The sequence below is a fragment of the Myotis lucifugus genome, unplaced genomic scaffold (assembly GCF_000147115.1).
Source record: "Myotis lucifugus unplaced genomic scaffold, Myoluc2.0 scaffold_491, whole genome shotgun sequence".
NCBI classification, from domain to species: domain Eukaryota; kingdom Metazoa; phylum Chordata; class Mammalia; order Chiroptera; family Vespertilionidae; genus Myotis; species Myotis lucifugus.
The window spans coordinates 271,537-296,218 of record NW_005871539.1 but is presented as its reverse complement, the minus strand read 5'-3'; the positions used below and the strand labels follow the sequence as shown (position 1 = coordinate 296,218).

Below are 24,682 nucleotides of genomic sequence, written 5' to 3'. Positions count from 1 at the left end.
CGGAGAGTAGAGACATGGTTTTATCAGTTATAATTTTATATTTATAAATTGTTTCATAACCTTTTGCTACCAAGGATTAATTTGATAATAAATTCAATGAGATGTTAAAACTAGATATTTTCTTAGTGGAGTCATGAGATAGGCTGTTGTGGGGTCCATATGAAGTGATTAAGATCCTCAGTACCCTAAATATCCTGGTCTTCATAATCAGAGACAGAGTAAACTAGAACCAAAGTTCTTATTGGAACTGATTAACTAGCCTCATTTAACTTTTATTTATCTAATGGAACTGTTTGAGTCAAATAGAGCTTTTTCAGGATATATGAATAGTGTGGATGGAAACAATTGCATAAAATTAGGAGTCAACTTGGAATGTATGTTCATGCTTTTCTCGATGCTCTAGAAAATTATGATTTGTGATTTTACAGTTTTTCTTTCCTGAAGAGGACAGACCATCTAAAGTGAATTAGAAGTCAGTTTACACTTTTAAAAGTATACTAATAATTTTCTAACTTGTGTGGGTATTACTTTAATTTTGTTATATTTGTAGTAAGGGGTGTCTGAGTGATAGAATTTCCTCTATATACTCCTCCAAATTAAAAAGGTAAGACTTTACAGTCATTTCATCAGTAAGGCCTTTGTCATCTCTCAGCTGGAACAATGTCCAATTCTATAGCCTACCTCTAAACAATGGGATTATATCAACATTCAGGAGTCTAAATGGCTTGAACAATTATGGGGAGGAAGAAAAAATCCTGAATTGACAAGAGTTTAAACTTGCAATGACTGGGAAAAAATATCCTAAATAACTACATTAGGTCATTAGTTGGAATGTAAGCTAAAAAAAAAATTGAGTTGTACACAGATAAAATTATAGTTCATTTACATGAGGCAGTAGATTGAAGACATGTTGTCTGCAAAAAAACACTCCAATAAACTATGCACATTTACTCAGACAAAATATACACATGAATCTCAGGACTCTTATGAGAACTATAGCCACAAGTGGTAAATGAAAAATCTGCAACATGAATGGCTGCATTCTTTCATGTTATCTCTTTGGAATGCCCATTTTGGACTTCTTACATCAGCCAGTTGTAGCCTGTTAATTGTGCTTGTTTGCCTCTAGTGCTTCAGAAGTTGTTCAGGTTAAACAATTCTGTCCCACTCTGCCTGGTATATATTTTACAAATCTGTCTCCTCTTTTGCCAGTGGTCTTGATCCGGCATCAAGAAGGGTTCAGGAATCTGGAGAAGGCACAGTGCATAAATTAAATAAGAGTCCAGAGATGAAACATAATTTTGAAAGGCATTATAGGGAGTCAGAGAAGACTTAGCTGAAGAAACTAAGTTTTCCTCATCTCAGGACCCCTTGCTTTTCGCACATAATCCATTGTCAGATTGGAAGAATTTGCCTACAGCTGTTCAGGTGTTTGGCCAGTAGGAGGCAATAACATGTAGATCAGTGGTTCTCAACCTTCCTAATGCCACGACCCTTTAATACAGTTCCTCATGTTGTGGTGACCCCCAACCATAAAATTATTTTCATTGCTACTTCATAACTGTAATTTTGCTACTGTTATGAATCGTAATGGAAATATCTGATATGCAGGATGTATTTTCATTGTTACAAATTGAACATAATTAAAGCATAGTGATTAATCACAAAAACAATATGTAATTATATATGTGTTTTCCGATGGTCTTAGGCGACCCCTGTGAAAGGGTCGTTCGACCCCCAAAGGGGTTGAGACCCACAGGTTGAGAACTGCTGATGTAGATTAAGATGCCCTGAGCTGTCTGGTAGCAAGCAATCATCCTTTTCAGGTTTGGGGAAATGCCCTCAGCCATTCCCAACAGGTGACAACATATGTGACTCAGCCCTTATTGAGTCCCCAAGTTCCATCAACCTTTTGATGAAACTCTTGCAATTATGACATGCTGGAATTGGCTTCTGGCACTCTTTGCCTTCTCCAATACTGTTTGCCCTGATTTTGATCCTTATCTCTTGCTAGAGTTGCTACAAGCTCAATTCCTCTTGTGTTGCCATCTCTAAAATATCCATCATACACCATATCACCTGAAGAATCTTTCTAACATATACAATAATTTAATCATATTTTGCCTAGCTCAAACTGTTTCAAATGCCCCCTATATGTACACACAAACACACTGCTTAAAGAATAAAATTTAAATTAATTAGGACAGCATAAAAAATGTGCTTTAGTCACCATTGGATTTTCCTTCTACTACTACTACTTGCTCTTCCATTATTTTACTACTAGAGGCCTGGTGCACGAAATTCGTACACGGGTAGGGTTGCTAGGCCTGGCCGGCGATCAGGTTCCCCACCTCCTGGCCTCCTCCTTTCTTCACCTCCTCCTTCCCTCACTCCCTCAGCGCCCCGCCACCGCCGCTAGTCGCCCACCATGTTTGGTGCCATACCCTGGTGGTGAGCGCATGTCATAGTGAGTGATCGAACTCCCGGTCTCCCGATTGAACTCCGGAGGGGACAATTTGCATATTAGCCTTTTATTATATAGGATGTGTGGCTCCTGAAATGCCATGGTCTATCTCAACATCATACCCTTTGCACAGGTGAGGATTAGATTAAGCTGTGAGTGACAGAAAAAAAGAAAAACAATAAAATAACAATAGTTTAAACAAGATGGAAGTTTATTCCTCTTTCATGTAAAAGAAGTATGAAGGGGTGTCCAGGACTAATAGGACAGTTTTCCAAAGGTAGGGACCCAGGCTCTGTCTGTATTGCTTGGCCATGCTCTACTTGTGGTTTTACCTCCAACGTGGCTGCGTATCCACATTCTAACAAGCCAGAAGAGGGAGGAGTGAAGTGCCCACCCTCTGAGTGATTCTTAGTGAATCCCAGAACTTTAGAGAAAGCTATTAATAAAGGGAATATCTCTTTCAGTTGGATTTGAAGTGTTGAGGCTAATGAGTGCAGCCTCCTTGCCATCATGAGGAGAGAGAAAACCTGGAGGAAACAGATTTTTAAACCCAGAAAAGAAACTAAGTTCTTTTGATATCATTTGATCCCCAGCATCAAGCTATAGCTAAAGCAACACATACCCTTGAATTTTAAAATTTCAGGCACACTTTGTTTTATTGAGCTTCTTTGTAGACATTGCATTTTTACAAATGGAAGGTTTGTGGCAACCCTGCATCAAGCAAGTGTATTGGTGCCATTTCCCCCAAAGCATTTGCTCACTTTGTGTCCCTGTGTATCACGTTTTGGTAATTGTTGCAATACTTCAGACTTTTCATTATTATTACATTTGTTATTGTGATCTGTGATGTTATTATTGTAATTGTTTTGGGGTATCACACACTATTGAAGATGGTGAACATAATAAGTGTTGTGTGTGTTCTGACTGCTCCACCAACCAGCTGTTCCCCCATTTCTCTCCCTCTCCTCAGCCTTCCTATTCTCCCAGACACAACAATATTGAAATTAGGCCAACTAATAACTCTACAATGACCTCCACGTGTTCAAGTGAAAGGAAGAGTCAATCAACATGGCAAACTTCATTGTCTTATTTTAAGAAGTTGCCACAACCACCCTAACCTTCAGCAAACACCACCCTAATCAATAGCCATCAATACTGAAATAAAAAGGTTACAACTAATTAAAGGCTCTGATGATAGTTAGCATTTTTTAATTTTTATTTATTTTTTAAAAATATTTTTATTGATATCAGAGAGGAAGGGAGAGAAGGAGAAAGAGATAGAAACAAAAATGATGAGAGAGAATCATTGATTGGTTGCCTCCTGCACGCCCCTCACTGGGGATTAAGCCGGCAACCCGGGCATATGCCCTGAATAGGAAATCAAACTGTGACCTTCTGGTGCATAGGTCTATGCTCAATCACTGAGCCATGCCAGCTGGGCAGTTAGCATTTTTTAGTAATACAGTATTCTTAAATTAAGGTATCTACACATGTTGTTGTTTTTTAACATGATGCTATGCATACTTAATAGACTACAGTATAGTGTAAACATAACTTATATGTACTGGAAAACCAAAATCTTCTTATGTCTCACTTTCTGGTAATATTTGCTTTATTGCAATGGTCTGGAATCAAATTGGCAATATCTCTGAGATGTGCCTAAATTATAAATTTAGGCCATGGTGAAACCAAAATGCTGTGATTGGATCTGGGTTCATTGTCTCTCGAAATCGAAGAATGAGTTCATGAGCAAAGAAAATGAGCAGAAGTAAACTTTATTGAGAAATAAACAGATTCCCTGCAGCAGGGAGGGGTCCCAAATGGGTTACCACTGAAGCTTCTTTGTCTAGGTGTAGATATATGCCATGTTAGCTCTTGATTGGTCCTTTCAAAGTATTCTGCCTTGCCCTAAGCCAGTTTGACTCAGTAGATAGGGCGCTGGCCTGTGAACTGAAGGGTCCCAGGTTTGATTCTGGTCAAGGGCACATGCCTCGGTTGTGGGCTCCATCCCCAGTAGGGGGTGTGCAGGAGGCAGTCGATCGATGATTCTCTCTCATCATTGATTTTTCTCTCTCTCCCTCTCCCTTCCTCTCTGAAGTCAATAAAAATATATATTAAAAAAAAGTATTCTGCCTTAATAGCATCCATACATTTTCAAGCTCACATCTGCCCCCAGCTGGGTTGCTTTAGCAACTTCCATCTATCTCCACCTCCTCTCCTCCCCTCCCCCGCCCCCTTCCCAGCCCCCACTGCAGGTTCACCTCTAGGTCACTTTGTTTTTTCTAGGAACATGGCGCAATCAGCAGGCTATATCCTGTTCACGTCTGCAAGGTCCTGTTATTCTAGGACTTCCCAATTCTCCCAAGGTCCCATCCCTGACTTATCTAGCCCTCTTGTATCTCCTCAATGGTATCTATGGTGGATAAGAAAGAAAGACAAGAAGAACCCAGTGGCCGTGGTGGTGTCAATGGATAGCTGTTCTTAATGAGATGAAGAGTGTGGCAGTATGCTACTTGAGTAAAAGAGCTAGGTGCATAGCAAAGAAGTTGAGATATTAGATTTGTCATTTTGGAAGTGATACAGTTTCTGGCGATGACATCCAGGATGTGACTCTGGAAAGTGGGTACCTTAGGTAGTATAGATAAAAAATGTCCACCCTAGCCGGTTTGGCTCAGTGGATAGAACGTCAGCCTGCAGACTGAAGGGTCCCAGGTTCGATTCTTGTCAAGGGCACATGCCCGGGTTGCAGGTTCGGTACCCCCGTAGCGGGTGTGCATGAGGCAGCCAATCAATAATTCTCTCTCATCATTGATGTTTCTATCTCTCTCTCCCTATTACTTCCTCTCTGAAATTAATAAAAAATATATATATTTAAAAAAATGTCCATGGTGATGACAAGGTCATATGAAAGTTATGTTTATACTATACTGTAGTCTATTAAGTATTCAGAGCACCATGTCTAAAAAAACAATGTAGATACAATAATTTAAGAATACTTTATTGCTGCCCGGCCAGTGTTGCCCAGTGGTTTAGCACTAACCTATGAACCAGAAGGTCACGGTTCAATCACAGGTCAGGGCACATGCCCAGGTTGCAGGCTCGATCCCCAGTGTGGGGCATGCAGGAGGCAACTGATCAATGATTCTCTCTCATCATTGATGTTTTTAACTCTCTTTCCCTTTCCCTCTGAAATTAATAAAAATATATGAAAAAAAATACTGTATTGCTGCCCTGGGCGGTTTGGCTCAGGGGATAGAATGTTGGCCCTAAGCCTGAAGGGTCCTGGATTAGGTTCCAGTCAAGGGCATGTACCTCCTTGGTTGCAGGCTTGAGATCCCAGACTAAAGGAGCTAAATTCTCCCTTGTTTCAGGACCCCTTGCTGTTTATTAACACAAATTGTCCTAAGGCAAGGTAGATATACACATCAAAGGGCCTGGTTTGGTTTACAGAATCCATTGTCAGATTGGGGGAATTTGCCTGTGGCTATTCAGGTGTTTGGCCAGTAGGAGGCAATAACATGTAGATTGAGATGCCCTTAGCTGTCTGGCAGTAAGCAATCATTTATGCATCCTTTTCAGGGTTGGGGAAATGCCCTCAGCCATCTCCAGATGATTCAGCCCTGCTGTCATGCTGGAATTGGCTTCCGGCAAATATTTTATTGCTAAAAAATGCTAACTATTATAGGAGCCTTTAACTAGTTGCAAATGCCCTTCAGTGTAAGCCAGTGGCATCATGCCTGACCTTAGTTCTGCAAGAACAGATGCTGAGAGGCCAGGGCCCAATTCTCTTCTGGTTTAGTCTTTCCTAATAATAGATCTTAGCATAAACTAGAAGAATAGACCATTCAGTCAATCTTCCATAAAATATTTGTCTCACTTTGGACAGGTATTGTGAATTCAGTTATTCTTATTGCCAAGCACTTGGAGTGTAGTTATCCTCAGGAACTAGTTCGGAATTCACTTTAGCACATAGATGAGAGGGTCAAAAGCCCACAGAGTTTTGTAACTTAACTTGGACAGTTTTTAAGTTAGGTGAAACTAATGCCTATCTCAACATCCAAAGTGAAAATACATGTCGGTTACTCAATGAGTTAACTTGTGTAAGTTTATGATAAAACTAAGTTAAACATTAGCATCTGTCTTTCAAGGGTAAGCATTTATTTTTAGAACCGTTGAGTTTCTAGAAACATTTCTTGTCTGAAAATAGAGAGCAGATCAGTTATAGCAAAAACACTAAAACTGATTTACATTTGAGACAAAGGCTGGTATTTGTGTTTTGTTTTGTTTTATGGCTAGAGGCCCGTAATCTACTCATCCAGGAACAGTAAGTATCATTAAGGAGCAAATTTTTAAAAAAAATTTTTTAAATATATTTTTATTGATTTCAGAGAGGAAGGGAGAGGGAGAGAGCTAGAAACATCAATGATGAGAGAGAATCATTGATCGGCTGCCTCCTGCACACCCCCACAGGGGATTGAGCCCGCAACCCAGGCATGTGCCCTTGACCGGAATTGAACCTGCGACTCATCAGTCTGCAGGCTGACACTCTATCCACTGACCCAAACTGGCTAGGGCAGGAGCAAATTTAAAAAGAAAGGGACCAGTTTGTCTTTATCCCACTGGAAATTGCTATCTGATTTATCAAAAGACCATCCTACCTGTGAACAGGTTATTCACAAATGAAGAAATATAATGTCCATTAAGCGCTGAAAAAATGTCTAACCTCTCTAGTAATCAAGGAGATGTAAATTAAATCATTGATTTGCAATTTTTACCTGTCAACTTGACAGTTTGCTAAGGATGACTAGTTTGATGATCGATCTGTCTAGTTTTTCTTTACCTCACTTTTCCCATCATTGGAAATGGAATGAATCAAAGGTCAGGGTATATAAATCATCACAATGAATTTCAAGATCAATAAAGAAAGCAATTTGTTGGAATTTCTGAACTGTGAACGTAGAAGCAAATTTTCCTCTAGAACCAAGCCTAAAACATTTAGAAAATTTTGCTTTATAAATATGTTCAGAGATCAATATTATTGAGGAAGATGAAAGAGAAAGAATTGGCTCTCTTCCAATTCTAAGCCTTCTCAGATGCCAGTTATTTCTGATTGGAAGTCTACCAAAGAGTGTGCAGGACCTATTCACCTCATCAGAGCTAAATGCTTGGGCTCTGATTATTCCTTAAGAAATGATTTAGCTTTTATTACATTTTTACCAAGGAACATTTCATTATGAATAGGCAACCTGAATGTAGCCTGCATTCTTCAATAATGCATTCATGGAATTACTGCAAAAGAGTGCCCATTTATTTTTATTAAAAACGGAGACCTGGCATATTATAAAAGAGTCACTATTATGGTCCTCCCTAGAGTTAAACATATTGAATTGCATTTCCCTAACATCCTAAAGATCTCAAAATGGAGAAAAGAAAAGTTTTTTTATCCACCAAACCACTTAAAGTATTTTCAGATGATGGTGGCTGGCCAGTCATTCTTTGAAATCTTGTCTGGTCATCCTTTCAGCCTGTCCTTGGAGGTGTTCAGGGACAATCAACAGGATCTACATGGCTGGCTGCTACACTCTTCCCTGATCACATCACCCCACATGCTTGTATCCCTTTTCTATCTCTCCTCTTGAAATACACCTGCCCCCACCCATATATATACAGTTTTTATTTTATTTATTTACTAGTGACCCAGTGCACAGATTCGTGCACATTGAAAGGAAATTAATTAGAAGGTGGCCAGTGGGGCAGGACTGAGTGAGATGGGCCAGACACGCCCTGGAGCCAACCTCCCGAGGTTCCTCCCCAGCTGGCCAGCTGCACCTGGGGCGGCTCCGTGGCTCAAAGGGCTTCTGTGGAGTGAGCAGAGGTCCCTCTGGCAGGTGGGGTCCCTTGGCCTGGCCTGTGGGGATTGGGCCAAAATCAGCTCTCCAACATCCCCCGAGGGGTCCCAGATTGTGAGAGGGCAGTTACCTGAGAACTGCTCCTGCCAAGTCATCGCAGCTTGGCAGCTCCTGAGTTGAGTATCTGCCCCCTGGTGGTCAATGTACTTCATTGCTGCTGGTTGGAGCGTCTGCCCCTTGGTGGTCATTGAGTGTCCTAGCTACCAGTCGGATGGTTGCTTAGCCTTTTATATATATAGATTTAAACTCAATGAAACTTAAAAAATGTTTATTAATTGATTTTTTAGAGAGAGAGTGAAGGCAGGGAGATGATAGATAGATAGGTAGATAGATAGACAAACATAGATGTGAGAGAGAAACATGAATTGCCTGCCTCCTGCATGCCCCCTACTGGAGGATCGAGCCCCAAACCCCAGCGTGTGCTCTGACAGGGAATCAAACCAGCTCACTTTTGGTGCATGGGATGACCCTCAACCAATTGACCCACATTGGCCAGGGCACACATACAGTTTTCAGAGCTGAAAGAAACCTTAAAAATTATCGAGTGAGGTGAAAACCCATCATTTAAATTGAAATTTACATTTTTGCCAAAATGTAACAAGATATAATGGCAGTTTCAACTGAATCTCCTGTATAACAGAGAACATATTCCAAAGTAAGTCTTCAGACTAAGATTTAAAAAATTTCAAAGTAGATACACCAAAACTGGTTATTCAACTCATACACCTCACCTATATAGAGAATATAAAAAACCCTATAAAGAGAATATAAAAAGTCATGGGTTGCTAGTGAGGAGAGGAGAGTTTTGGAGAGAGCAGATAGTGTTCTGTGAGTTCCTAACCCCCTCCCCTGAGATGCTTACCCTCATCTCAAGTGCAGGGAAAGGGCCTCAATAAGACCACTCACAAAGCTCAAAACTTACCTCCCTGCAATTTGGGGATATTGAGCTCCCCCTGAGAAATCTAGAGTGAAGGCCTTGCTGGCTATCTGTTCCAATGCAAGAGCAAAGGAGAGGTTGCTGATGTGTTGGGACTCACCTGCATTTATTTTTTAATTTTTCTTTCTTTTTATAACCTGTATTTCTCTACTTCATTTGGGCAAAGGATGTATTTTCTATAAATCAGAAGGAAATTATGCATGTGAGAGAGCCAGCAGGGAAGTCTTAGGTTCCATACAAAAGGACTCTGTGGATGTACCATTGGATGACCATGGCTATGGAAGGAGCAGCCACCAGCTGGAATACAGATGCAAGCACCCAGGGCAAGGGACTGACAAGTGAAAGCTTCCTGATGATGTGGGAGTTATGAAGAGCCCACAAAATCTGCCAAAGTGCCCAGGAAAAAAGAGCTGGTTTAAAACCTTCTCTGAGAGGAGACCAAGATGGTGGCATAGGTAAACACCTGAGATTGTTGCCGCAAACAACCACTTCAAAAATACAACTAAAAGACGGAACGGACATCACCCAGAACCACAGGAAAGCTGGCTGAGGAGAGACTCTTCAACTAGAAGGAAAGAGAACAGCATACTGAGGCTCAGAGGAGGCGCAGTGTGGAAAATATAAAGGTACTGAGGTGCGCGCGCAAAGCGGGCTGGTGGCTGAGGGCGCGGTTGTCGTTTTCAATCAGGAGGGAGTCTCAGACTCTGAGCTCCAGATCCGGGCGAGTCTCTAGGGACCCAGACTCAAACGGGAGAAGCGGGATTGTCTGGCATCAGTTGAAACATGAGGGCAGCTTTCTCTCCGAGGTTTGCAGCCGTTGCTGGGGTTCTGAGAAGCAGAGCCTCTGGGAACGGGACTGAGAGCAGCCATAACTGCTCCCTCCGCCCGCCCTGTTGACCCCGTGCGACCCACCCCGCCCAAGCCCTGCGCAGAGCCATTTGCCGGATCGCCTCAGGCAAAGGCTAGATTAGCACCTCTCCAGAGGACAGAAGTTTTCCCACAGCTGATTCTCACAGCCAGTCGGCCTGGGGGTCAAATCCCTCAGTATTAACTACAACAATCAAGGCTTAACTAGAACAAGACTGTGCACAAAGACCACAAGGGGGTGCACCAAGAAAGCATAAAAAATGAGGAGACAAAAACATGACAGAACTACTGGATATAGAGTTCAAAACCTCACTTTTAAGGTTTTTCAAGAATTTTCTAGAAACCGCCGATAAACTTAATGAGACCCTCAAGAATTCTAGTGAGACCCTCGATGTTGTGATAAAGGACCAACTAGAAATTAAGCATACACTGACTGAAATAAAGAATATTATACAGACTCCCAACAGCAGACCAGAGGAGCGCAAGAATCAAGTCAAAGATTTGAAATACGAAGAAGCAAAAAACACCCAACTGGAAAAGCAAAATGAAAAAAGAATCCAAAAATACGAAGATGGTGTAAGGAGCCTCTGGGACAGCTTCAAGCATACCAACATCCGAATTATAGGGGTGCCAGAAGATGAGAGACAGCAAGATATTGAAAACCTATTTGAAGAAATAATGGCAGAAAACTTCCCCCACCTGGTGAAAGAAATGGACTTACAGGTCCAAGAAGCGCAGAGAACCCCAAACAAAAGGAATCCAAAGAGGACCACACCAAGACACATCATAATTAAAATGCCAAGAGCGAAAGACAAAGAGAGAATCTTAAAAGCAGCAAGAGAAAGAGACTCAATTACCTACAAGGGAATACCCATACGACTGTCAGCTGATTTCTCAACAGAAACTTTGCAGGCCAGAAGGGAATGGCAAGAAATATTCAAAGTGATGAATACCAAGAACCTACAACCAAGATTACTTTATCCAGCAAAGCTACCATTCAGAATTGAAGGTCAGATAAAGAGCTTCACAGATAAGGAAAAGCTAAAGGACTTCATCACCACTAAACCAGTATTATACGAAATGCTGAAAGGTTTCCTTTAAGAAGAGGAAGAAGAAAAAGGTAAAGATACAAATTATGAACAACAAACATGCATCTATCAACAAGTGAATCTAAGAATCAAGTGAATAAATAATCTGATGTACAGAATGAACTGGTGATTATAATGAATCAGGGACATAGAAAGGGAATGGACTGACTATTCTTGGGGGGGAAAGGGGAATGGGAGATGCGGGAAGAGACTGGACAAAAATCGTGCACCTATGGATGAGGACAGTGGGTGGGGAGTGAGGGTGGAGGGTGGGGAGGGAACTTGGAGGAGGGGAGTTATGGGGGGGGGGGGAAGAAGAACAAATGTAATCTGAACAATAAAGATTTAATAAAAATAAAAAAATAAAAAACAAAAAACAAAAAACAAACAAACAAACAAAAAAACCTTCTCTGAGACCAGAGAGTATTTTGCCTTATCACTGCAACAGTGCCAGTTAGGGACAGATTTTTCTGCTTCTCTTTCCATGCACTCAGACCTTGGAGTGTCCAAAACCCAAGATTGGCAAGATGTGGGAGGAGAAGGAGAAGCACTAGGCCAGTGGTTCTCAACCTTCCTAATGCCGCGACCCTTTAATACAGTTCCTCATGTTGTGATGACCCCCAACCATAAAATTATTTTCATTGCTACTTCATAACTGTAATTTTGCTACTGTTATGAATCGTAATGTAAATATCTGCTATGCAGGATGTATTTTCATTGTTACAAATGGAACATAATTAAAGCATAGTGATTAATCACAAAAACAATATGTAATTATATATGTGTTTTCCGATGGTCTTAGGCAACCCCTGTGAAAGGGTTGTTCGACCCCCAAAGGGGTCGCCATCCAAAGGTTGAGAACTGCTGCACTAGGCAATGTAGGAGGCAGAACTGCCTTCCCCTTCTTCCCTGATTGCAGCCTTCTCACTGCAACAGGCCAGAGCTGGGGGACAGGAGAAGCCACAACTTTTTGAATCATGAAACAGGATTATTTTTATTATTGAATTGAGTGTGTGTTGTGTGACCTGGAGTGACTAAAAGAATGGCCTGAAAAGTCCATGGCCTTAGTTTTTATGTGGAGGTGAAGGGTAAATTAGTGCCATAGAGTGGACTTATTTATTTATTTACTAGAGGCCTGGTGCATGAAATTCGTGCACTGGGGGTGGGGTGGGCCCCTTAGCTCAGCCTGTGCCCTCTCTCAGTCCAGGAGCCTTCAGGGGATGTCCGACTGACAGCTTAGGCCTGTGGGGAGTGGGCCTATGCTGGCAGTCAGACATCCTTAGTGCTGCCACGGAGGTGGGAGAGGCTCCTGCCACCGCCGCTGTGCTCGCCAGCCATGAGTCTGGCTTCTGGCTGAGCGGCGCTGCCCCTGTGGGAGCGCACTGACCACTAGGGGGCAGCTCCTGTATTGAGCGTCTGCCCCCGGTGGTCAGTGCACGTCATAACGACCGGTTGTTCCTCTGTTTGGTCCATTTGCATATTAGCCTTTTATTATATAGGATATTTTTAAAGATTTAAAATAGATTTTTAGAGAGAGAGAGAAAAACATTGACATGAGAGGTAGACGTCAATCAGCTGCTTCCTGCACACCCCCTACTGGGGCTTGAGTCCGAAACTATGACTGGAAATTGAACTGGCAATCATTTGGTGCATGGGATGACACCCAATCAACTGAGCCACACCAGCTAGGGGAGAGGGGAAAGAGAGAGAGAGAGAGAGAGAGAGAGAGAGAGAGAAACTAAAGAAAATATTGGGGGAAAACACCCAGAAAAACCAAACAAGTGAAGTTCATCTTGGCAGATTTTAGTGCTGCTAGGTTTCCCTTTGGACCCTGCTTTTATGCTGCCTGAGGCTAATTGTTTTGTATGCTGATTTTGGGTCTCTGTGGAGGACTTTTGTGCCAGCCAATGTTAGAAGCTGTCCAAGTTTGGTTCTCAGCATCCTGTTCAAAGCTTCAAGTGATCCACAGCTTGTGGCAGCTTTCACTGGGCTAGCTCTCCCACAGGAGGAGCCGAGCTGAGCTCCCAGGTTGGCTTTTTGTCAGCACAGGGCCCTAAGGCAGGTGGAGGGTGTGTACCTGCACTATTTCCCTGTCCTCCACCAGACCACATGGAGACACTCTTAGGGAGGCCAGTTGGGTCTACTGGAAGCCAAGAGTTCCTATTAGTTGTTCTGTGAGAGGGAAGCTCCAGCTAGGTTCCTGGGATTGTGGGGGGATTTCTGGGCCCCACAGCCAACCACTGACACTGCCCGAGACCGCTGCTTCCTGAGGCTGCTGCCACCTCAGCTGGGTTTGTAACGCAGAATTGGGCAAGCTGGATTCCAGAGCTGTAATTCTTAAGGTGGGGCAAGCTGGGGTGGGGGTAAGGGGTAGGGTATTTGCCTTTCCCCAGGCTTCAGCTGTTGGGAGGGGCTTGTCGCTCTCAGGATGTGAATGGATGACTCCGCACAGGCATTCTTGCAGCCATCCTCCCAGTCACTGTCCCCAGCTCCCTGCACTCCCGTCTCTCCTCAGGCAGTTCCACCACCCTCCCTCCACAAAAACCTAGAGTGAGTGGCTGCAAAGGAAGATCCTGTGGGCCAGTCCCTCAAAAGCAGTGGCTTTGCCTCCCCGGGGAGCTCCGTTCTGTGACCAGTTGTTGCAGGGTGGCTCAGCTCTCTGTCCAGTAGAAACCCTGCCGCTGGTCACCACATGGCAGTTGTGGTCGACGCTGGCTGTCCCAGCTGGGGTGCCCTTCTGGGGCTCCAGCCCCCCTCTCTCTGGGGGAGCCCTCCTTACCCTTGGCCCATAGCTCCTGAGAGCTTGGCCAGCGCCTCTTGGGATCCCATCCTCCCTTCCTGTCTCAATGTGGTTTCTGTCCTTCCTTGTTTAAAAGTCTCTTCTTGGGTTGGGGGGGAGGGGAGGTAAAAGTCTCTTCTTCAGTCAATCCCCCGCCGGCATTTCAGGGTGAATGCTCCCCAGTTTTATTCTAATTCCAGTTAGATTCTGGGAGGAGATGGCAGAAAGATCCTCTTATTCTGCCACTGTCTTCCAACCTCTCCATTCCTGAGGTTTTGATATGTCATGTTGTCATTCTCATTTGTCTCTCTCTCTCTATTTTTTTAAAATATATTTTTATTGATTTCAGAGAGGAAGGGAGAGGAGGAGAGAGATAGAAACATCAATGATGAGAGGGAATCATTGATTGGCTGCCTCCTGCACGCCCCCTATTGGGGACCGAGCTCAAACCCGGCATGTGCCCTTGACTGGAATCGAACCAGTGACCCTTGAGTCCTCAGGCTGACGCTCTGTACACCAAGCCAAATGGCTAGGGCTCTCTCTATATTTTGATCTCACCTTGTATTTCTTCTTTGACTCAGTTATTTTTTTTCAGTAATATGTTGTTTAATCTCCACATATATGTGGGGGTTTTTTTTCTTCCTTTTTGCAGGTGATTCCTAATTTTAAAGCATTGTGGTCAGAGAATATGCTTGGTATAATTTCAATCTTCTTTAATTTTTTGAGGCTAGTTTTGTGACCCAACATATAGTCTACCCTTGAGAATGTTCCATGTGCACTGGAGAAGAATGTATAATTTGATGTTCTGGGATGAAAGGCTCTGTAAATATCAATGAAGTCCATTTGGTCTAGTGTGTCATTAAGGCAGACATTTCTTTATTGATTTTCTGTTTGGATGATCTATGTAGAGCTGTCCATGGAGTATTAAGGTCCCCAACTATGATTGTGTTTCTGTCAGTTTCTTCCTTTAGTTCTGTTAGTAGTTGCTTTATATATTTTGGTGCTCCCTCTTGGGTGCGTATATATTAAGATGTGTTATGTCTTCTTGATGTAGTGTTCCCTTTATAATTATGAAATGTCCATCTTTGTCTCTTCTTACCCTTGTTATCTTGAAATCTATTTTGTCAGATATAAGTATGGCTACACCTGCTTTTCTATGGATCTTATTTGCTCGGAGATTCATTTTCTACCCTTTCACTTGGAGTCTAACTTTGTCTTTGCAACTTAGATGGGTCTCCTGAAGGCAGCATATGGTTGGGTTTTATTTTTTTCATCCAATCTCTATTCTGTGCCTCTTTATTGGTGAAGTCAGTCCATTTATGTTTAGGGAAATTATTGATATATAAGAATTTCCCATAGCCATTTTACCTTTTGTTTTCTGGTAGCTCTGTTGCCTCCATTGGTTCTTTTCCTTTGTGTTGCTGTCTGGTGTTTTTGTTTGGTAGTACTCATACTTCTTTACTCTGTTTCCTCTTTTTTTTAAACTATGTGTCTCAATTTTGGGTTTGTCATATATGGTCACCATTGGGCTATGAAAAAGAAAGTTTCATATATATAGTAGTCCTTTTTCTTTTGAATGCATCTGATCTTCATCCTCCTTTGCAAATTCAGACCTTTACTCCCTCTGCCTTTATGTTGTTGTCACAAATTATCTGTTTATGCTGTAGGTTTGCTGGTGATCATACTTATAGTTCTGTGACCTTTTGTTCTTTGTTTCTGGTAGAATAACCCATTTGAGTACTTCACTTTATTTTCATTTTTTTGTTGTTGTTGTTTTTAGAGAAACATCTTTTATTTGGGAAACATGTCCCAAAACAGATCAGTAAGTAGAATAGATTCCAGAGAACATGGCCCTGTGCACAGCCCTACCCCCCAAAAAAATAACCCTGAGGGTGAACATTCCCCTCCCCTCCTTGGGCTCCTATGGTCTAAAACATGTTGGCAGCTCAATGTTTGTCTTCTGGGTATGGGGCACCATATCCATGTCACTGTTCCTAGGGTGCAGTAGTGGCAGGGCCCATGGGTCTGCCAACCCTCCCTCCACCCCAACTCAGCAAACATTTCTGCCCCACCCCAGACTAAAATAAGGAGCAAGAGGACCTCTTCACTGAGGTGCTGAGCAGGGCTCAGTCCATCACTGTGCTTTGAGAAAGAGGGAGGCATTTTCCTTGGCACTTTAAAAATAGAGTGAGCACAACTGGAGAAGCCAGAGAAGGTACCAAAACTGGCAGGAAGAGGCCACTTGGCACTAGTGTCTTGGGAGAAGGGAAGAGGGAGATAGATGTGAGAGTAGGAGCTGAGAAAATTACGAGGGATCCACTCCAAATGACAGAGGGATGAAATGGGCTAGAAACAAGAGAACTGCTGACTCTGGGCCTGTGTCCTCTCTACTTCCATCCCCAAGCATCTGGGTACAGTACCCAATTTCAGCCTCCCCAGTGTCAGCTTGTCCCTGTGTAGTGTCTTCCAGATTCTAGCACTCAGAGTCTTCCTTAATACTAATGTCTCTTGACCGTGTCTCTAGTGACTTGACCATGCCTTGTCCCTTTAGCCTGGGGACCAGGCTTTTGTCTACCCACTTCTTTCCTGTTGGTCAGATTGTCCCAAAGGCTCCATCCCACCTCTCAGAGAACTCTTTCGTCCTCAATACTTCCCTTCCCCATTCCTGAGGAGGGGAGGTGGGTCAAGGACACCTGGTACCCAATCTCTCCTGCCCCTCTTGGAGCCCCCTAGACTTGGATGAAGAGTCAGCCAGTAAATAGGGCAAAGCCTTATAGGAGCAGAATGACCTTGAGGATCCTCAGCTGGGAAGTGGCCAGCTCCTGGGGCAGGATTTCCAAGAAGGTGATATAGAGAAAGGTGTCAGCTGCCATGCCCTCCAGCACAGACTGGGCCAGCTGACTCTGCCAGAGCTGCACCCAGCCCAATGCCCAGGGGTGTCGTGCATGAGAAGAGAATGCCACAGCCAGCCATCACCTTTGCTCGCAGGTGGCTCTGCAGCAGCCTCAGGGACAAGCTGAGGGCCAGCTTTGCTGATGGAGCAGCAAAGCCAAACACAGCTCCATGGCCCGAGCTGGTCTCGTTGCAGTCCCACTGCCAGCCCCTCTAACACTGAGTGCAGAGCCAGGGAGGAGACCAGTACACCGGCACGCAGGGCTGAGGCAGCTGACAGAGCTCTGCTTGCCTGTGGGAAGCTTTGTGTGTGCCAGTTCTGCGGCCCACCATTCACTGTTCCCAGCAGCGCCCTTGTCTCCTCTCGAGGTGGTGGCACTGACTGCTCCTTGTAAGCCAGCATGATCTGCTCCATCACCAGGACCAGGAAGAAGCCCAGGACCAGGATAAACTCTTGTAGGGGAAACGAGCATCACGTGCAGGGCTGCCAGTGCCTCATCTATGGCAGACAGGTAGTCAGGCAGCAGGTCCAGGAGACAGGTGACCAGAAACACATCTCTGGCAAAGCAGCTTACAAGGCTCAGGGCTTTCTGGCGGAAGGCTCAGGGCTTCCGGGTTAGTTCCAGGCGAGCAAAGGACACGGATGGGCACTGGACTGCAGGTGAGAGTGAGCACCAGCAGGAGCACCAAGGCCCCCAACTTCACCTCCAGTCCCACAGGCACTGGGGGATCCGAGGCCACTGCCTCTGGGCGCCACACCAGGAGCTCTGGTTCTCTCAGGGCCCCATGGTGGCTGTGGTTGCTCCAGTGACTCTCAGACCTCGCAAGGGTCTCACTGCATGGCACCCGCTTGGTTCCAGCCTCCAGTCGGACCTCACTTTCATTTTTAAAGGATTACTCTGGACAGATCACCTTGGCTGGTAATTTCTCTTATCTGGTTCCACTCTCTTCTGGCTTATAGAGTTTCTGCTGAGAAGTCCCATGTAACCAAATGGGCTTTCCTTTATAGATTACTTTCTTCTTTTCCTTGGCTGCCTTGAGAATTCTTTCTTTGTCATTAATTTTTGACAGTCTTAATACCATATGCCTTAGAGAAGACCTCTTTGGATTGAGGCAAGTAGGTATTCTGTTTGTTACAGCCAGGGTCTTTTGCTTATTCTTCCATGGTCACACATAATATTCTACTTTTTACATTGCTTCCAAATGCTCTCTTACTTCTCACCTGTTCAAGATCCTAACCATAATTTAAAGCTCAGGAAAAAAGGGTATTTTGCCCCTAGGAAGTCTTCTCTGAGCCTGGAATCATCTCACCTAATTCTGAATATTTGTAGAATTTATGGTGCTTGATATTTACTGTTTTACTTTGTTAGTCAACCTTTATTATACACTAGAGGCCTGGTGCACAAAAATTTGTACACTCGAGGGGGGGGGTCCCTCAGCCCAGACTGTGCCCTTTCGAAGTCTGGGACCCCTCGGGGGATGTACACCTGCTGGCTTAGGCCCGCTCCCCAGGGGATCGGGCCTAAGTTGGCAGTCAGACATCCCTCTGGCAGCCTGGGAGCCCTCGGGGAATGTCCACTTGCCAGCAGGGACCAGGCCTAAGCTGCAGTTGGACATCCTTAGTGCTGCTGAGGAGGCAGGAGAGGCTCCCACCATCACTGCTGTGCTGGCAGCCATCAGCCTGGCTTGTGGCTGAGCAGAGCTCCCCTGTGGGAGCACACTGACCACCAGGGGGAAGCTCTTGCATTGAGCATCTGCCCCCTGGTGGTCAGTGTGTTTCATAGTGACCAGTCATTCCCAGTGGTTCTGCTGTTAGGGTCAACTTGCATATTACCCTTTTATTATATGCCTGGTGCATGGGTGGGGGCTGGCTGGTTTGCCCTGAAAGGTGTCCCAGATCAGGGTGGGGGTCCCATTAGAGTGCCTGGCCAGTCTGGGTGAGGGGCTGATGGCTGTTTTCAGGCTGGCTATAGCCCCTTCAGGGTGCGGGTCCCCTGGGGTGACTGGCCAGCCTGGGTGAGGGGCTGATGGCTGTTTTCAGGCTGGCTACAACCCCTTTAGGGTGGGGGTCCCCGCTGGGGTGCCTGGTCAGCCTGGGTGAGGGGCTGATGGCTGTTACCAGGCTGTCCATGGCCCTGAGCCATGCAAGATCCCAGTGGAGCCTGGCTGGAAGCAGGTATCTGAGATATATTTATCTTCTATAATTGAAACTTTGTTGCCTTTAGCGGAGGCCACAGCAGGCCAGGGAAGGCAGGAAGCTTGGCTTCCTCCATCGCCGGGGCATCCAAGCCTCCTGCTTGCTCCAGCTCCGTGGCTGCCGGCCACCATCTTGGTTGGGTTAATTTGCATATAGTCGCTCTGAGTGGCTGGTGGGCGTGGCTTGGGCGTAGCGAAGGTACGGTCAATTTGCATGTTTTCTTTTATTAGATTAGATGTTATATTTTGCCAATAAAGTTCTAAGTTCTTGATGTGTATATATACATATATATATATATATATATATATATATATATATATATGTAAATGTCTTGAGCCTAAGCACTGCATACATTAAACCAAAAATTGGGACATATGGTCTGTGAAAATGTGTACTTATAGGGAGAGAATACTGCTATTTGAATCGGGCCACTCATAACTTGTAGAAATCCATTAAAACTTCAAACTTTATGTCTTTTTGTTGATGCATTTAAATTTGTTTTCTAACAATTGAGTTTGCAGGACAGTCAACGTGATGTTATTTGGCATATATAAGTTAAAAGTTTAACTTTAAAAAATATGTTTTTATTGATTTTAGAGAGAAAGAAAGGAAAAGAGAGAGAGAGAGAGAGAGAGAGAGAGAGAGAGAGAGAAATATCAATGACAGATAAACATCATTTGGCTGCCTCCTGCTCCCTCCACACGGGATCAAGCCTGCAACCTGGGCATATGCCCTGACTGGGAATTGAACCAGAGACCTCTCTGTGCATGGGATGATGCTCCACCAACTGAGCCACACTGGCCAGGGCAAGTTTAACTGTTTTATTAATTTTAATTTATCTGATAATGAGAAAGCAAATAAATCAAAGCACGAAGATAAAATATATTAAGTCTAAAAATATTCTTAGCTGATTTATTTTGACAAGTGTTTAAATTATTTAGCTGTTCTGAATTTATTTTATTTTAATTATTTATAACAATACACTGTAGTGCATTAGGGAATGTCTTGAAAAGTGTTTTGTAAAAGTGGGCAGCATCTCAGTAATAATAGCACTATAACTCTGCCATTTAATTTTTGCTGACAGTGGGTTGAGCTTGTGAGGATAATCATAAGAAACGTAAGGGGACAGTACCTATGCAATTGAGACAGGAAGGCACTGTAGTTGCCTTTTCAATTTTTTGTGCTACTATAGTTTTTCAATACTTTTTAAAACTGTCAGCAGTTCAATAAGACTTTTAGTTCTTTCTTGATCTTAAAATATCTTCTTTACATGCACTCAATGCTATATGCACAAATTTCTCAAGTGCTTACCTCCTTACTTTTCAAAAGCAGTACTTTTAAATGATGTTCCATTACCTCCTAAATGTTCAAACCTCTTCTTTTTTTTTACTCCTGCTTGGAAACTCTTTCAAAAGCACTTCAGTATTTGAACAATAATGCAATAGTGTACAATGTAAATTTTATGTGGAACAACTCGATGTAATGAACCTAGCTTCCTTATGCATTTTTCTTCGTGATTTCTTTCCCGTTGACATTTCCAGTAGAGGTGCCTCAGTTATTCCCCAATGAGAATGAGATAAATAGAAAGAGGGCTAAACGTTTGTTGACTTTGAGAAGAATCAGCTCTGGCCGGTGTGGTCAGTTGTTTGAGTGTTACCCCAGATACCAAGTCGTCACCAGTTCAATTCCTGGTTGTGCGCTCAGTCCGGTGGGGAGTGTGCAGGAGGCAGCTGATTGATTTTTCTCCCTCTTTTCCCCCCTCCCTTCCTCTCTCTCTCTCTCTCTCTCTAAAAATCAATAAAACATACTTTAAAACAACAACAACACAAAAACCCAAGAAGAATCAATGCATGGGTTATTTAACTCCTGCCGTGGACATCACCTGTGTTTTTTGCTAATAAACACTTTGCTTAGACTACTCTTAGTTCTGGTTAATAACCCAGAAATTTGTAACCTTCAGCACTGTCCAAGACTTATATTTATATCTGTGAAATACAGAAATAAATACTTACTGGAGAGATGGACTCTGTCATGGGACAAAGGCTTTCTAATTTATGTATCGACTCTTTTGTGTTTCATGTAGGTGGTAACATCATGACTTAGCACTTGATCTCCATCCTTCCTCCCACTTGATTTCCTTCCAGTGAGCTTTCCTGGTTAGCAAAGGCTGGGAAGGTAAAAATTAGATTCCCAGACTTTTTTGTGGCTTTAATATAAGAAGTCCATACCTTCAGGATGAACATTACAAACATCTACAAGAGTCGGAAGGCTAATATTTTGGATCCTACATCCAGCTTCAATGATGATCAACATTTTGCCACTCTTGTTCCATCTATCCCTCTCTACTTTTTTGTTGTTGGAATTTTAAAAAATGAATTTAAGATGTCATTTCTTTGTGCCTATAAATATTTCAGAAGGCATCTCTAATGATAAGTACATTAAAAATATTGACAACAGCTAGGTTCTTGCAAGATGTGTATGATCATGATATGAAAGGTAGAGGTGAGGTAGAGGTCATCTGTCTGTAACGCCTACTGCTGAGTATGGGCGGTGAAGACTTTTGGGTGTTTTTTGCAAGAGAAGTCCAGTGTCTAGCTCGCTATTGGCTAATACAGGGTCACTGCACTTCCTAGATGATTGATCTTTATCATCAAGGATATATAGTGTTGTCGCTAGCAATATAGGGGACCCAAAAAAAGAGTTTTTCTGGAATCTAGGGAGGCCTCTGGGTTGCCTCTTGTGTACCATGCCGGTGATAAAAGTTAATGGAAGGCTAAGCTACCTAATACAGGCAGAACTTCTCAGGAAATAAACAACAGCTTACATGGCATCGACTATGTGTCATTTACTCTTCTAAGCATTTCACATTTATCAACTCATCTAATGCTCGCAATAACCCTATGCTGGAGACACTTTCATTATCTTTGTTTTACAGATGAGCATTGAGGCACAGAGAGATTAAATGACATGACCAAGGTCACAGAATTAACAAGTGGCAGAGCTGGGCTTTAAACCCAGAAAATATAACTCCAGGGCCAGGCGCCTAAAAACTGCATTCTACTAGTTATTAGTTTGGAGCATTTTATCAGGTAAGAACCAAACCAGTTGAGGGCAAAGGGAACATGGAATGAGTAATGAAGAAGCAAATTATAAATACCAGCTGTGGTTTTAGGACCTGTAGCAGAAATATGACCTGTAGTAGCAACCCAGATATCTTTCCTTTCTGTGTTACATATTGGTGCTCTGATTCATCTGCAGTTATTGCCAACAGGTTCCCTGGTAGACTATTCCTTTGCTTGCTGACATGACAGTGCCTCACTGCGAGTTTTGCTCTGTTTTTCTGCTTAGGGCTTTCTCTGAAGTTGTTAGCATCTGCTCAGCCCATGCACAGGGCAGCCCAGACCAGGAGAGGCATTAATGCCCAGGGGTAACCCTCTACCGTGGGGGGTTGGAATTGTTGGATAAATGCCCATCTTCATTCTTCAGAGGGAGAACTTGGAGTTGCATTTGATCTGTGCCTTAGGGGATTCCCAGTGGAATGAGCTCCAGTTACCCCCAGAGATAACCAGCTCAATAATGGATTCTATCTCTCTTCTATCTATCTATCTATCTATCTATCTATCTATCTATCTATCTATCTATCATCGATCTATCTACCATCTATCTGTCTATCATCTCTTTATCATCCTCACTGGAAGATTTTTAAAAATTTCTCCCAGAGAGAGAGGAAGAGAGAGGGAAAGAGGAAGAGAGGGAGAAAGGGAGAGAGAAACATGGATGTGAGAGAAACATCGATTGGTTGCCTCCTGAATGTGCCCTGACCAGGGATTGATCCCATAACCTGGGTATGTGCCCTAACCGGAAATTGAACTCAGGACCCTATGGTGCATGGGTTGACCCTCCAACCAACTGAGTCACACCAGCCAGGGCACATAAGCTATTGTATTCCACCTTTCCTGCCTCACATACCCCACTCTTTTATTCCTCCTTTGTAGGATCGCCTCCCAAATAAATACATGCACTCATGTCCTGTCTCGGGTATAATATTTATACACGTGAACCAATTTCCATCATTTTTCTTCTTCCTTTCTCCTTCTTTGTGTAGTGTGTGTTGGTGGTTAACTTCATAATTTAGCCCCCTGCTTATAGAATATGACGGTAGGATTGGGACTAAACAAGATGAGGAATGAGCAGCACCCTGAGATGGATGCAGTGATTCTTAAGAATTTGAACCTACCCTTCTTGTGAGAGATTTCACGCCTTTTTATTAGGAAGGGTAATTGCATCTTGTTAGGTAGGAGCAGGTTGTTTTTGCTCTTTCTGTTGTTTGGAAGGTTAAGTATGGCTATTGAGAAGCCAAAGGGCTGAATTACACAGAATATAACTCATAATTCAACCCCCATTTCCAATGCCTTCCACTTTCCCTTCTTGTACTCAGAGTCTGAAAAGTTACAAACTGCACTTTTAAGACTCCCTTGTAGTTGTGATACAATTTCCACAAGTTCGATGCATTTTGTATGCTTTAAAGGTGGGAGTGAGACAAAGGCTATGTGGTAGCACTTTTAGTATTTTCCGCTACCAAGTATGGGGGTGGGGTGTTGGTTTTTTTCTTCAATTCATAGCTTTGCTGGTAGCAAGAGGCAAGGCATGGACATCTGACAGGCATGGAGTGAGCTGACAACCACCACGCGTGGCGGCAGAGACTTCGTGATCATTGCGGTCTCCATACTGTGTTCCAGACTGTGCAGAGGCCCAGTCCTCTGGCCAGCTGGTTCTACGGTGTTGTTTTTCTTACAAGTCATCCCTGGAAACGGGACTAGTGTCTGCTTCTCCAGGCACTCAAAATGTTTCCTTTTGTAAGCACCTAATTCTCTTATATCCTTTATGTTTAAAATAGTTCCTATTTACAACTGGACCCTCACTGAAAAAATTAGAATGAGACCTATTTCTAGGTGGTATCACCTCAGGGTTTATTACCAGACTGAGCTTCTGGATCAGCAGAGTTTGGACCTGAACTACTCTTTTTTTTTTAAAAAAAAAAGTTAATTATCACCTGTGGGGATTCCATTGTTTTTCTACTAAAACAGAAGCTCTTATTAAGAATCTTTAGGGCCCTGGCCAGGTAGCTCAGTTGGTTAGAATGTCATTCTGCTATGCCAACGTTGTGGGTTCAATCCCCAGTCAGGGCACATACAAGAATCAACCAATGAGTGCATAAATAAGTGGAACAACAAAATGGATCTTTCTCTCTCTTTATCTTTCTCAAATCAATCTATAAAAAAAGAGAATCTTTAGGTTTGGAGGCATATAAGAGATAATCTCTTTCAGCAGCCTCATTTTACTTCATTTTATTGTATGTACTATGTTTTTTCTGTTTGGTTTCCTTTTTATCTACTTTTAAAAAATTGGTATAATTTAAAGTGCACACAAAAGTGTAGCTCTATGAATTTTTAAGTATGTGTACACCATGTTAACACCACTCAGGTCAAGATACAAACATTTTTTAGTACCCCAGAAGACTCTTTCATGTTCTTCCCAGTTGATAGCTC

General features: G+C 43.2%; 1 pseudogene; it reads right to left on the bottom strand.

The window, feature by feature from the left end:
- Positions 1 to 16,773: 16,773 nt before the first annotated feature.
- On the bottom strand, positions 16,774 to 20,486 carry LOC111823444 (annotated as a pseudogene).
- Positions 20,487 to 24,682: the final 4,196 nt, after the last annotated feature.